This window comes from Balaenoptera ricei, chromosome X (assembly GCF_028023285.1).
Source record: "Balaenoptera ricei isolate mBalRic1 chromosome X, mBalRic1.hap2, whole genome shotgun sequence".
Lineage (NCBI taxonomy): Eukaryota > Metazoa > Chordata > Mammalia > Artiodactyla > Balaenopteridae > Balaenoptera > Balaenoptera ricei.
Genome location: NC_082660.1, coordinates 13946709 through 13962125, shown reverse-complemented (window position 1 = coordinate 13962125; position 15417 = coordinate 13946709). Strand labels below are relative to the sequence as shown.

The window sequence follows — 15417 nt, the reverse complement described above, 5'->3', positions numbered from 1 at the left end:
GCCAGACTCATCAAGAATAAAAGGGAGAAGACTCAAATCAGTAAAATTAGATATTAAAAAGGGGAAGTAACAACTGACACTGCAGAAATACAAAGGATTATGAGAGATTACTACAAGCAACTCTATGCCAATAAAATGGACAACCTGGAAGAAATAGACAAATTCGTAGAAAGGTATAACCTTCCAAGACTGAACCAGGAAGAAATAGAAAATATGAACAGACCAATCACAAGTAATGAAATTGAAAGTGTGATTAAAAATCTTCCAATAAACAAAAGTCCAGGACCAGATGGCTTCACAGGCAAATTCTATCAAACATTTAGAGAAGAGTTAACACCTATCCTTCTCAAACTCTTCCAAAATATAGCAGAGGGAGGAACACTCCCAAACTCATTCTATGAGGCCACCATCACCCTGATACCAAAACCAGACAAAGATGTCACAAAGAAAGAAAACTACAGGCCAATATCACTGATGAATATAGATGCAAAAATCCTCAACAAAATACTAGCAAACAGAATGCAACAGCACATTAAATGGATCATACACCATGATCAAGTTGGGTTTATCCCAGGAATGCAAGGATTCTTCGATACACGCAAATCAATCAATGTGATACACCGTATTAACAAATTGAAGGAGAAAAACCATATGATCATTTCAACAGATGCAGAGAAAGCTTTTGACAATATTCAACAGCCATTTATGATAAAAACCCTCCAGAAAGTAGGCATAGGGGGAACTTACCTCAACATAATAAAGGCCATATATGACAAACCCACAGCCAACCTCATTCTCAATGGTGAAAAACTGAAACCATTTCCACTAAGATCAGGAACAAGACAAGGTTGCCCACTCTCACCACTATTATTCAACATAGTTTGGGAAGTTTTAGCCACAGCAATCAGAGAAGAAAAAGAAATAAAAGGAATCCAAATTGGAAAAGAAGAAGTAAAGTTGTCACTGTTTGCAAATGACATGATACTATACATAGAGAATTCTAAAGATGCTACCAGAAAACTACTAGAGCTAATCAATGAATTTGGTAAAGTAGCAGGATACAAAATTAATGCACAGAAATCTCTTTCATTCCTATACACTAATGATGAAAAATCTGAAAGTGAAATTAAGAAAACACTCCCATTTTCCATTGCAACAAAAAGAATAACATACCTAGGAATAAACCTACCTAAGGAGACAAAAGACCGGTATGCAGAAAACTATAAGACACTGATGAAAGAAATTAAAGATGATACAAATAGATGGAGAGATATACCATGTTCTTGGATTGGAAGAATCAATATTGTGAAAATGACTATACTACCCAAAGCAATCTACAGATTCAATGCAATCCCTATCAAACTACCACTGGTATTTTTCACAGAACTAGAACAAAAAATTTCACAATTTGTATGGAAACATAAAAGACCCCGAATAGCCAAAGCAATCTTGAGAAAGAAAAACGGAGCTGGAGGAATCAGGCTCCCTGACATCAGACTATACTACAAAGCTACAGTAATCTAGACAGTACGGTACTGGCACAAAAACAGAAACATAGATCAATGGAACAGGATAGAAAGCCCAGAGATAAACCCACACACATATGGTCACCTTATCTTTGATAAAGGAGGCAAGAATATACAATGGAGAAAAGACAGCCTCTTCAATAAGTGGTGCTGGGAAAACTGGACAGCTACATGTAAAAGAATGAAATTAGAACGCTTCCTAACACCATACAGAAAAATAAACTCAAAATGGATTAAAGACCTAAATGTAAGGCCAGACACTATCAAACTCTTAGAGGAAAACATAGGCAGAACACTATGACATAAATCACAGCAAGATCCTTTTTGACCCACCCCCTAGAGAAATGGAAATAAAAACAAAAAAAACAAGTGGGACCTAATGAAACTTAAAAGCTTTTGCACAGCAAAGGAAACCATAAACAAGACCAAAAGACAACCCTCAGAATGGGAGAAAATATTTGCAAATGAAGCAACTGACAAAGGATTAATCTCCAAAATTTACAAGCAGCTCGTGCAGCTCAGTATCAAAAAAACAAACAGCCCAATCCAAAAATGGGCAGAAGACCTAAATAGACATTTCTCCAAAGAAGATATACAGATTGCGAACAAACACATGAAAGGATGCTGAACATCATTAATCATTAGAGAAATGCAAATCAAAACTACAATGAGGTATCATCTCACACCAGTCAGAATGGCCATCGTCAAAAAATCTACAAACAATAAATGCTGGAGAGGGTGTGGAGAAAAGGGAACCCTCTTGCACTGTTGGTGGGAATGTAAATTGATACAGCCACTATGGAGAACAGTACGGAGGTTCCTTAAAAAACTAGAAATAGAACTACCATACGACCCAGCAATCCCACTATTGGGCATATACCCAGAGAAAACCATAATTCAAAAAGACACATGCACCCCAATGTTCATTGCAGCACTATTTACAATAGCTATGTCATTGAAGCAACCTAAATTCCCATGGACAGACAAATGGATAAAGAAGATGTGGTACATATATAGAATGGAATATTACCCAGCCATAAAAAGAAACGAAATTGAGTTATTTGTAGTGAGGTGGATGGACCTAGAGTCTGTCATACAGAGTGAAGTAAGTCAGAAAGAGAAAAACAAATACCGTATGCTAACACATATATATGGTATCTTAAAAAAAAAATGGTCATGAAGAACCTAGGGGCAGGACAGAAATAAAGACGCAGATGTAGAGAATGGACTTGAGGACACGGGGAGAGGGAAGGGTAAGCTGGGACGAAGTGAGAGAGTGGCATGGACATATATACACTACCAAATGTAAAATAGGTAGCTAGTGGGAAGCAGCCGCATAGCACAGGGAGATCAGCTCGGTGCTTTGTGACCACCTAGAGGGTGGGATAGGGAGGGTGTGAGGGAGGGAGTCGCAAGAGGGAAGAGATATGGATATATATGTATATGTATAGCTGATTCACTTTGTTATAAAGTAGAAACTAACACACCATTGTAAAGCAATTATACTGCAATAAACATGTTAAAAAAAATCCTGTGCTTCAGGAGTCTGCAGTCTAACAAGGAAGAAAATATGAATATAAATAACTATAATTCAATATAAAAATATTAAGTGGCATGAAAGGAAAATTCTATGGGATAGATGACTTCTACTGATCATGTTGCCTTCCTAGGTTGCCACCTTCCCAAGCTGAGTCACCTCTGCTCTGTGGCTTCTCTTAAGATGTTACTATGCTTATCTAAAAACAGAGGACTCTAGATCAGTTCTTCTCCTTGGTCACACATTAGAATCACCTGGGGTGCTTTTAAAGCTCTCAGGCTGCACCACAGTCCAATTAAATCCAAATTTGGGGGTAGAGACCCAAGCATCAGCATTTAAAAAAAATTCCCCAGATGATTCCACTGTGCAGCCAGGGTTGAGAATTGCCAAATGACTTCTGTATCCAAAGTCCTATGCCAAATTCTATGCAGTGCTATAAAAAAAACATAAAATACATGTCTGTATATGGAGGCACTTCACTTTTTAATAACATGCTATTCTTACGTCACGTCATTTTTCCTTGTGCATTTCTGCCCATTCAAGCAATTAAAGATAAACAGGTTAGCCATTTGAACTCATAACTATTTGTACCTTATTAATTGCCCACTCTAACAGAACTAGTGAACTTAAGATGCAAATGGGAACTGCAAGTTCAAAGCCATGAAAAAGTTAATGATTTATCCTCCCCCCTGTTGTTGCAGAAAGATGACTATTTGATAACACTCATGTTTATTTTGGAAGCAAAGGAGATGCCTGCTATAAAGAATGATCCCAATCTCCATTCTAGACTCCATCTAGAAGTCTAGAATTGTAGCTGCCTTTTTTAAAAATTGAAGTATAGCTGATTTACAACATTGTGTTAGTTTCAGGTATACAGCAAAGTGATTCAGTTATATATATACATATTTTTTCAGATTATTTTCCATTATAGGTTATTACAGGATACTGAATGTAGTTCCCTGTGCTATACAGTAGTACCTTGTTGTTTATCTATTTTATAGATAGTAGTGTGTATCTGCTAATCCCAAACTCCTAGTTTATCCCTCCCCTTCCCCCTTTCCTCTTTGGTAGCCATAAGCTTGTTTTTTATGTCTATGGGTCTGTTTTCTGTTTTATATATAGATTCATTAGTATTTTTTTAGATTCCACATATAAGTTACATCCATGTTGCTGCAAGGGCAAATTTCATTCTTTTTATGGCTGTAGCTGCCTTTTTAAAAAAGTTTCTGGGGTGTGCTCAGAGCAGGGGGCCTGAAGAAATGGCTCCTGGGTTTACGGCATACCCAATAGGAATCTGGGTTCATTGTGACAAGGGGCACAAAACTTGTGGCCTTCCTATGAACAAATATCCAACATGTCCCCCTGTACCTCCACATGGCTGCTGGGTAGGACCAGTGGGACAGGGCTCAATTTTGGAAGAAAAGCTACAGTATTTAGTGGCGGAGTTTGCCACCTAGAGCCTGTCCGGTCCACGCATGTGTGGGCCATGAGTGGTCTTACAGACATAAAGGCTTTGAACCTCTCTCTTCAAGGAAAAAAAGAAAAATAGATTCCAACTATATGCCATTCTGGAAAAGCAAAACTATGGAGACAATAAAAAGATCAATGGTTGCCAGGAGTTTGGGGGGAGAGGGGAGATGAATACACAGAATACAGAAGTTTTTATGAGCAGTGAAAATTCTTTGTATGACATTATAATGATGGATATATGTCATTATACTTTTGTCCAAACCCATAGAATGTGCAACACTATTCACTTCATTAAAGTGAACCCTAAGATGAAATAAAAAAAGCTTTTATTGTGAAATAATTTCAATCTTACCTAAAAGTTGCAAAAACAGTACAAAGAAATGCCATATATCCCCTTCATGCCATTTCATCCATTGTTAACATTTTACCACATGTGCTTTATCATTTGATGAATAGATAGATAATAGATAGATATAGATAGATATAGATGGATAGCTTTTATGCTTATAAGAGTAAATTTATCATGTTCCTTTACCCACTAAATACTTCAGAGTGTATTTCCAGAGAATGAAAACATTCTCTTACAAAACCACAGATCAATCACAAGAATCGGGGAATTTAATGTCCATATAATACTATTATCCAATCTACAGTTCATAATCACATTTTTCCCACTGTCTCAAAAATGTCCTTTCTAGCACTCTTTTCTGGTCCAAGACCCAATCCAAGAGTATTACAAATGGCCTTTAGTTGTCATGTCTCTCCTGTCTCCTTTCATCTGAAATAGTTCCATGGCCTTCTTTGCTTTTCTTAACATTGACAGCTGTGAAGAATACAGGCCACTCGTATTATGGAAGATCCCTCAGTCTGGGTTTGTGTCCGGTTTTCTCATGATTAAATTGAGTTCCATGTTTTTGTTTTTGGCCACGCTGCGAGGCTTGCGGGATCTTAGCTCCCCGATCAGGGGTTGAACCCAGGCCACGGTAGTGAAAGTCCAGGATACTAACCACTAGGCCACCAGGGAACTCTCTGAGTTTCGTGGTTTTAGGTGGGGACACCAAGTAAGAGATCCTGTGTCCCCCTCAGGGTACCACATAAGGAGGCTCATGAAGTCAGCTTGTTCCATCACTGGTGAGGTTAACTTTGATCACTTGGTGTCTGCCCGTTTCCTCCACTGTCAAGTTACTAATTTTCCCCTTGTAATGTCATTTTGGGGGACGTGCAGGGCTGGGACTAAGATGAGGTGAGCGAGGCACTTAGGGCACAAAATGTTAAGGAGACACTCGCTCTCAGGGGGATGAAAGCACTGGTCCAGCCCCTGATAGGGAGATCCAATTGTCCCTTTTCTGCAGTGAAAGCTCAGAGTCCTAACCACTGGACCACCAGGGAATTCCCCGACTGTAGCTTTTCAAAAACACCTTTGAGGGACTTCCCAGGTGGCACAGTGGTTAAGAATCCGCCTGCCAATGCAGGGGACACGGGTTCGAGCCCTGGGCTGGGAAGATCCCACATGCCATGGAGCAGCTAAGCCCGTGTGCCACAACTACTGAGCCCGTGCTCTAGAGCCCCTGAGCCACAACTACTGAGCCTACATGCCACAACTACTGAAGCCCACGTGCCTATAGCCCGTGCTCCGCAACAAGAGAAGCCACTGCAATGAGAAGCCTGCGCACCGCAACGAAGAGTAGCCCCTGCTTGCTGCAACTAGAGAAAGCCCGCGCACAGCAACGAAGACCCAACACAGCCAAAAATAAATAAATAAATAAATTTATTTTAAAAAAACACCTTTGAATTGCATAAGCAATTCCTCTGTCATCTCTTGGGAGGTTCAGGAGGCAATCCTGCAAACTTAAAATTATGATATCAAATTTGAAAAATAAAACTGAAATCAAATTCTGACATCAAATTTAGTCTCAATGAGAAGAGGAATCCAGGTGGATAGGGATAAAAACAGCAAAAGCAAAGCAAGCGGGAAGGGACTGCCCTGGTGGCTCAGTGGTTAAGAATCCGCCTGCCAATGCAGGGGACACGGGTTCGAGCCCTGGTCCAGGAAGATCCCACATGCCGTGGAGCAACTAAGCCCATGCACCACAACTACTGAGCCTGTGCTCTAGAGCCTGTGAGCCACAACTACTGAAGCCTGCGCACCTAGAGCCTGTGCTCAGCAACGGGAGAAGCCACCGCAATGAGAAGGCCACACACCGCAAGGAAGAGTAGCCCCCACTCGCCATAACTAGAGAAAGCCCACGGGCAGCAACGAAGACCCAACGCAGCCAAAAATAAATAAATAATTAAAAAAAAAAAAAGCAAGTGGGAAAGGGGATGTTGAGAAAACGTCACTGGTGCTGGGAGCAGAGGGTGTGGGTCAGGATTACTGTGCGGGACCCCGGGCTGGTCTCCCTGAGTCTGTCCTAACACAAACACCTGGTGTGCCTTCAAAACTCCAAGGGCCGTCGTGTGGATCCTCCTCTCTAGGAGTGACAGGCTAATTGCTCACCAGGCGGAGCAGGAGCCGCCCCCACTCATCTCTCTGACCTCATCTCCCAGCCTCCAGCACGGCTCAGCTGCTCTGCTACAACAAAGCCATCACCTCCACCTTTCTGGCCTCAGGGGCTCCGTGCTAGTTCCAGGGCCTGGACATTGTGTCCCAGATCACCACGTGGCTCCCTCCCTCCCCTCCTGCAGATTTTCTTTCTTTCTTTTTTCTTTTCTTTTTTTTAAAGACCAAGGATAGAGTTTACTTTATTATTTTTTTAATATTTATTTGTTATTTATTTATTTTTGGCTGCACTGGGTCTTAGTTGCGGCATGCAAACTCTTACTTGCGGCGTGCATGCAGGATCTAGTTCCCTGACCAGGGATGGAACCCAGGCCCCCTGCATTGGGAGCTCGGAGTCTTACCCGCTGGACCACCAGGGAAGTCCCCCCTCCTGCAGATTTCTGCTCAACCTGGTCAGCGAGACCTTCTCTGAGCAAACCCAAAGTTCCTGCCCACTCACCCCTACTCCCTACCTGCCTCCTCTGCTTCACTTTTCTCCAGAGCACTTAGGACCACGTACTTACAAACGTGTTTCTTTGTTTTTATCTATTCCACCCCCACTGGAATAGATAGGGTAGGCATTTTTGTCGGTTTTGCTCACTTTTGGATCCCCAGTGCCTAGAACATGCCTGGTACATAAGAGCTCAGCAAATTGTGTGTGTGTGTGTGTGTGTGTGTGTGAGAGAGAGAGAGAGAGAGACAGAGACAGAGAAACAGAGAGAGAGAAAGAGGGAAAGGACCACAAATAATGTTGAGAGGTAAGTTGGAACTGATGCTCTTGACTCTAACAGGATGGGTTTATTGTGAAGCTAATAAAGCTTAAGGAAAGATCCTAACAACGTTTTTACACGGCCATATGTTAATATTTGCAAAAGTAAAATGCTTAAGGTTCAGTTAGTTCAAAACAGCGGCTCTCTCCACTTCAGTGCCCCCTCCCTCATACTTCCTGTAGTGGCTTTGTCCCGCATCAACTTAGCTGAGCTGCAACCACATTCCCTTCCCCGCGTGGTTCCAGGTTAGCACTGGCCACTAGAGACATTTTGTGGGAGGCAGATGTGAACCAGCAGTCAGATTTTTGAAGCTCCGAAGGTTAGTTCAGGGTGCCCGGCAGTGTGGCAGCTTGCACGCAGGTCACTGATCTGATCCCCACTTAGATGGCACTAGGTAACACTCCACCGCTAGACCTTCTTCTTCCACACAGCTGGTCCTGCTGACCTACAGCGACTTCAGGCTCAACAGCAGACACAGGGGCAGCAGCCCACATAATAATCAGACCCTATTATGAGTCCCTTACTCTATGTCAATCATGGCAGTTCTGCTTCTCTGATGACCCTTGGCTGATACACTTCCCCTGAGGCTCAGTGGCACTGGGGTGGTCACAGGCATTTGGGGGTGTCAGCTAAAGGGAAGCTGAGTTGTGGACACATTTCACGAGGATTCAGAGAGGTATACGTACAATGGTTTACAATCACTTCCATGAATGGCTGAGTCATTGATAGCCACCCCTAATAGGATTGCCTCCCAGAGAGGTATACGTACAATGGTTTACAATCACTTCCATGAATGGCTGAGTCATTGATAGCCACCCCTAATAGGATTGCCTCCCAGGAACACGCCTACGGTCTGCTGCCAGAGGGCATATGGCAATATGATCATGTCTTAGGGCACCTGGCACCAGAAGTATGTGGGCTGTGGACAAGAAACATGGTTTCAAATGTATAAAGCCATAAGCAAGTCTGTGGAAAGTTCTTCCGATCATATTATGTAATTTTTTTTCAGATCTTATGATGTTTCTGGCATTTATCAGCTCTTTAACAATTGTACTTTGTTATGATTTCTTTTCTCATTCCAAAGAATTATTCACTTTTGTACCTAATGTTGTATTATTAAGTTTGTATTACAGCCCCATGTACATCAAAGCAGTTAGGACACACCCTCTTACCATACACAAAAATAAACTCAAAATGGCTTAAAGACTTAAACATAAGACATGATACCATAAAACTCCTAGAAGAGATCATAGGTAAAACATTCTCTGACATAAATCATACCAATGTTTTCTTAGGTCAGTCTCCCAAGGCAATAGAAATAAAAACAAAAATAAATAACTGGAACCTAGTCAAACTTACAAGCTTTTTCACAGCAAAAGAAACCATAAAAAAATGAAAAGACAACCTACAGAATGGGAGAAAATATTTGCAAACAATGCAACCGACAAGGGCTTAATTTTCAAAATATGCAAACAGCTCATACTACTCAACAACAACAAAAAAAACAAACAACCCAATCTAAAAATGGGAAGAAGACCTAAATAGACATTTCTACAAAGAATACAAATGGCCAACAGATGCGTGAAAAGATGCTCAACATCACTAATTATTAGAGAAATGCAAATCAAAACTACAATGAGGTACCACCTCATGCTGGTCAGAATAGCCATCATTAAAAACTCTGCAAATAACAAATGCTGGGGAGGGTGTGGAGAAAAGGGAACCCTCCTACACTGCTGGTGGGAATGTAAGTTGGTACAGCCACTATGGAAAACAGTATGGAGGTTCCCTAGAAAACTAATGAAAAAATAGAATTACCATATTATCCAGCAATACCACTCCTGGGCAAACATCCAGACAAAACTATAATCCAAAAAGATACATGCATCCCTATATTCATAGCAGAACTATTCACAATAGCCAGCACATGGAAACAACCTAAAAGTCCATCGACAGGTGAATGGATAAAGAAGATGTGGTACATATGTACAATGGAATACTACTCAGTCATAAAAAGGAACGAAATAGGGCTTCTCTGGTGGAGCAGTGGTTAAGAATCCGCCTGCCAATGCAGGGGACACAGGTTCAAGCCCTGATCCCACATGTCACAGAGCAACTAAGCCTGTGCGCCACAACTACTGAGCCTGTGCTCTAGAGCCCGTGAGCCACAACTACTGAGCCTGCGTGCCACAACTACTGAAGTCCACACGCCTAGAGCCTGTGCTCCGCAACAAGAGAAGCCACCGCAATGAGAAGCCACCTCAATGAGAAGCCCAATGCGGGGGCACTGCAACAAAGAGTAGCCCCCGCTTGCCACAACTAGAGAAAGCCCGTGTGCAGCAACGAAGACCCAACACAGTCAAAAATAAAAAATATAGGGCTTCCCTGGTGGCGCAGTGGTTGAGAATCTGCCTGCCAATGCAGGGGACACGGGTTCGAGCCCTGGTCTGGGAAGATCCCACATGCCACGGAGCAACTGGGCCCGTGAGCCACAATTACTGAGCCTGCGCGTCTGGAGCCTGTGCTCCGCAACAGGAGAGACCGCGATGGTGAGAGGCCCGCGCACCGCGATGAAGAGTGGTCCCCACTTGCCACAACTAGAGAAAGCCCTCACACAGAAACGAAGACCCAACACAGTCATAAATAAATAAATAAATAAATAAAAATAAAAAATATAAATAAATAAATTTATTATAAAAAAGAAAAAAGAAATGAGGAAATTTAAACAAGGTCCTACTGCAGAGCATAGGGAACTATATTCAGTATCCTGAGATAAACCATAATGGAAAAGAATATAAAAAAGAATGTATATATATGTGTACAACTGAGTCACTTTGCTGTACACCAGAAATTAACACAACATTGTAAATCAACCATACTTCAATTTAATAAATAAATAAATAAATAAATAAATAAAAGGAATGAAGACATTCTAGCTCTGGAAGGGCAAACCACCTACTTAAGGTCATAGGCCTAGTTAGTGACAAAATTGGAAATGGAATCCAGTTACCCTCTGCCTAGATCAGAGCTCACAGAGATAATTTCATACATCAGAGATAGCACTAAGGGTTAGTGTTCCAACTCTAGGAACATGATGTGCAAAAATGTACAAATCATCCTCAGATAAATCAGAAAATGCTACTGATAAATGGAATACTTCCTGCCATATCAGTAAACAAAGGACGTCACAATCCTCAGGGATTGCAGCCGCCGCCTTGGTGAGCTGGAGAGCCCTGAGGGAACTCAGGAAGGGAAGAATACCTGCCATCTAGCAGCCATCAGACTGCAGCCACTCCCCTCGGTGAGCCCTGAGGAAACTCAGGATGTGAAAACACAGGATACTGGCCCCAGATAGCTGAGGTGCATATCAAAGGAAGGATTTCAGTGAGCCCAGACTCTTGCATCTTCCCATACATAAAAAAGCACTAAATTCCTTAACTTGAGATATCCGGTTTTCTTTAACTAACAATCATTTTTTGACGTTCCCGACTACCTGCACTTTGTTGCAAAACTCCTATATATCCTGGCTCCCCCCTCACCTCCTCGGAGCAGTTTCTCAGAGCTATCTGGAACGCTGTCTCTCTCCCGGGCTACAGTCCTCATTTTGCCCCAAATAAAACTTAACTCGCAACTCTCACGTTGTGCATTTTTTTAAGTCAACACTACACAGGACAGAATGATAGCATTCACTAAAAAGGCCCCCATATCAAGCACTGGTTCCTATTATAGATTCCCAGGGTCTATAATAGTGCCTAGCTGATATATTTATTGGCTCATTGCAGGTTCTCAAAAAATATTAAATGGGTATATCTGGCTTGACGACTATCTCGATGACTTTGGGCCAGTTACTTCTTCCCTCTGGAGTCTGCTTCTTCATTCATAAAATGGGCATACTAATATCCATCTCTCAGGTGCCTAGTGAAGGTCAAGTGAGATGGGTATGTAAGTGTGCCTGGCACAGTAGCTGGCCAATGGCGGGAACATCACTGTTAGTGTCCTTTACCTCTTAAGTTATTGCTGTTAGAGTCAAAGTTGTTTAAATGCCAACATCATAAAGCCATTCAGAAAAACCATATTCCTATAAAGTCTAGTCCTCTAGACTTGTGCGGTCCAATACAGCAGCCACTAGTCACATGTAGCTATTTACATTTATAATTAAATTAACTAATATTAAAAATTCATTTCCTCAGTCACATTAGCCACATTTGAGGAGTTCAATATCCACACGTGGCTAGTGGTCGATCCACTGGACAGCACAGATACAGAACTCTAACATCACCACAGAAAGTTCTATGGGACAGTGCTGGTCTACACTAATAACAAGAGTACTATACTGCTCATGTTGTGTTGTGTTTTGTTTTCTTTTCTTTCTCAACCCAAGTAAGGATCTTCCCAAAACGTTTTATACCAAACTTCACTTGATTGATGTATTTGTGCGCCCTCCTGTGGCTAGAGATGGAAACTAGTCTGTGTTTTACTGAGGTGAAGTGGCACATTTATAAAAGGGATAGTTTAGAAATCTTTAGTAATCTCTAACAGAACATTGTAAATCAACTATACTTCAAGTTAAAAAAAATTTTTAGGGACTTCCGTGGCGGTCCAGTGGTTAAGACTCTGCGCTTCGAATGCAGGGCATGTGGGTTCAATCTCTCGTTAGGGAACTAAGATCCCACAGGCCGCGCGGCCATAAAATAAAATAAAAATTTTAAAAGAAATCTTTAGTAATCTGACCGTTAGCAAGAAATGTAACATAAAACAGTATATGCATTTTGAATTCTCTCGACACTACTAAGGAAAATCTATTTGAGAAGGTATGAGCCTAGGCTTGTGAGATAGACACTCCCTGTCTAAACAAAGGATAGTACTATGTAACTGCTTAAAAGTGAGGAGAGACAGCAGGGATTATTAGATGAATGATCCCAGGAATTCTCTCAGTGGTAGCTGGCAACAACCAAGCTGGAACCCATGACTCCCCCACTGTGGATTGGGGGTGGAGAAGCTAACCTGAGACCCAGCTTTCCACTGGATGAAGGGGATTCCTGTTTCTGGGTGCCAGACACGTGGCACTTCCTGGCATTCCCCTACGCAGCTGGCACCTCAACTCAGCCTGCTTGGTGTCTGATCCCAAAAATTTATTCCCCACCTCTCCACTCGCTATGCCAGGCTGTTCAACGCGCCTGCGCAATAAAAACAGAGACCAGGGGTGGAGGGGTGAGGCCTCTCCTGGATCAGTTGGTGCCAGAATTCAGTAGCCCCTAACCGAGCACACGCTCCAGCCCAGCCGATGCTCACAGAATGGGAGCTGACTCTTCTGCCCAGCATCCAGCCTTACCGCTGACACTCCTGGTACGGAAAAAACAAAAAAGCTAAACTCTTCAGAAAGGTTTATTTTTTTCTTAAGACAACATTACTATATCATTTCTAACAACAACAACAACAATAAATCAGAGAACTTCTGGGTGGAGGTGCTGGGACAGTGGTGCCTGGAGAGGGCGTGGAAGCTCCATTCCCTTCCCATACATTGCCCTATGCATCTCTTCCATCTGGTTGTTCCTGAGTTATATCCTTCTATAATAAATCAGCAATCTAAAACAGATTATTCCTATACTACTCAACTAACAAGCTCCAGATTATAGAACAGCATGCAAACTCTCTAATTCATTTTATGAGGACAGTATAACCCTGAAATTGAATCTTGAAGAGTTTACAGGCATATCTCGGAGGTATTGCAGGTTCAGTTCCAAACCACTGCAATAAAGGGAATATCGCAGTAAAGAGAGTCACGCGACTTTTTTGGTTTCCCAGTGCATATAAAATTATGTTTACACTATACTGTAGTCTATTAAGTGTGCAACAGCATTATGTCTAAAAAAAAAAAAGTACGTATCTTAGTTTAAAAATGTTATTGCTAAAAAATGCTAACCATCATCCGAGCCTTCAGCAAGTCATAATCTTTTTGTAATACTAATAATCAAAGATCACTGATCAGGGACTTCCCTGGTGGTGCAGTGGTTAAGAATCCACCTGCCAATGCAGGGGACACGGGTTTGAGCCCCGGTCGGGGAAGATCCCACATGCTGCAGAGCAACTAAGCCTGTGCGCCACAACTACTGAGCCTGTGCGCTAGAGCCTGCAAGCCACAACTACTGAGCGAGCCCACGAGCCACAACTACTGAAGCCCAGGCACCTCGAGCCCATGCTCCGCAACAAGAGAAGCCACCGCAGTGAGAAGCCCACACACCGCAACAAAGAGTAGCCCCGGCTTGCTGCAACTAGAGAAAGCCTGCGCACAGCAACAAAGACCCAATGCAGCCAAAAATAAAAATAAATAAATAAATAAATTTATTTAAAAAAAAAAAGATCACTGATCACAGATCACCATAACAAATATAACAATAGCAATGAAAAAGTTAAAATATTGCCAGAATTAACAAAATGTGACACACAAAGTAAGCAAATGTTGTTGGAAAAACGGTGCCGATAGACTTACTCAAAGCAGGGTTGCCACAAACCTTCAATTTGTAGAAAATGCAACATCCATGAAGCACAATAAAGTAAAGGGCAATAAAATGAGGTATGCTTGTAGCCTGAAAAAAAACAGAAGACCAAAGCACTAGATGAAAAACTATAAACAGTATAATAGCAAACAATTCAATAGTATGTTAACAGAATCATTCACCATGACCAAGTAGGACTTAGTCCACGAATGCAAAGACTTCTGTTTTTCAGACCATTTTATTAAAAAAGAAAGAAAATCTTATAGATTAAAAAAATCAGAAAATACAGGTAAGTATAAAGAAAATAAAGATCACCCAGAATTTTGTCACCCAAAGAGAATCACTAGCTAATATAGCTAACTAGAAGAATGCACTACACATTGAGGTAACGCGCCCTCCCACGCTAGTTTACACAGCTTTAAAAGATATGCAATAAGCAATGCAATGCATGTGGCCAAAAAGCAGCTGCCTTCTGGGGTGGTCAGGCACGGCTTCCAGGTCCCTCCACCACACGGAGCATGCTCAGTTGCAAGCATTGGGTTGAACCCGGTGCTGAGTACTTCAACTCAGGGCCGCCACCCCTTCAATGCAGCACCTACGTGTACACTACGCTCGGTGCCTTGTCTCTGAGAGTAAGTGCCAAATCACCTCCCTCCTAGTGCAGCTGCAACTCATCAATCAAGGGTTTCACAATGAATGTTTCTGAAAACCAGGTACAAGCTGACCCGCTAACATTCCACAGTTATCTTAGCAAACTACATTCGAGGGAGCAAATACACGTAGTGTTGCTTTTACTTTAAAAAAAAAATATCTTTATTGAGATATAATTCACATACTGTACAATTCACCCATTTAAAGTGTACAAATGACTGGGTTTTGGTATATTTACAGGTTTGTGCAACTATTGCCACAATCTACTTTTAAAACATTTCCATTCTCCCTAAAAGAAACCTGGACCCATTAGCAGTCACTCCCCATTTCCCCCCAAACTTCCCAACCCTAGGCAATCACTAACCTACTTTGTGTCTCTAATGGATTTGCCTATTCTGTACATTTCATTTAAACAGACTATTACAAT

General features: G+C 41.8%; 1 non-coding gene across 1 annotated transcript; it reads left to right on the top strand.

Moving 5' to 3' along the window:
- The first annotated feature begins 4291 nt into the window (after positions 1 to 4291).
- On the top strand, positions 4292 to 4421 carry LOC132358067 (small nucleolar RNA SNORA11). Its single transcript, XR_009500422.1, has one exon. It is a non-coding gene; the product is annotated as a small nucleolar RNA SNORA11 (small nucleolar RNA).
- The last annotated feature ends 10996 nt before the right edge of the window (positions 4422 to 15417 follow it).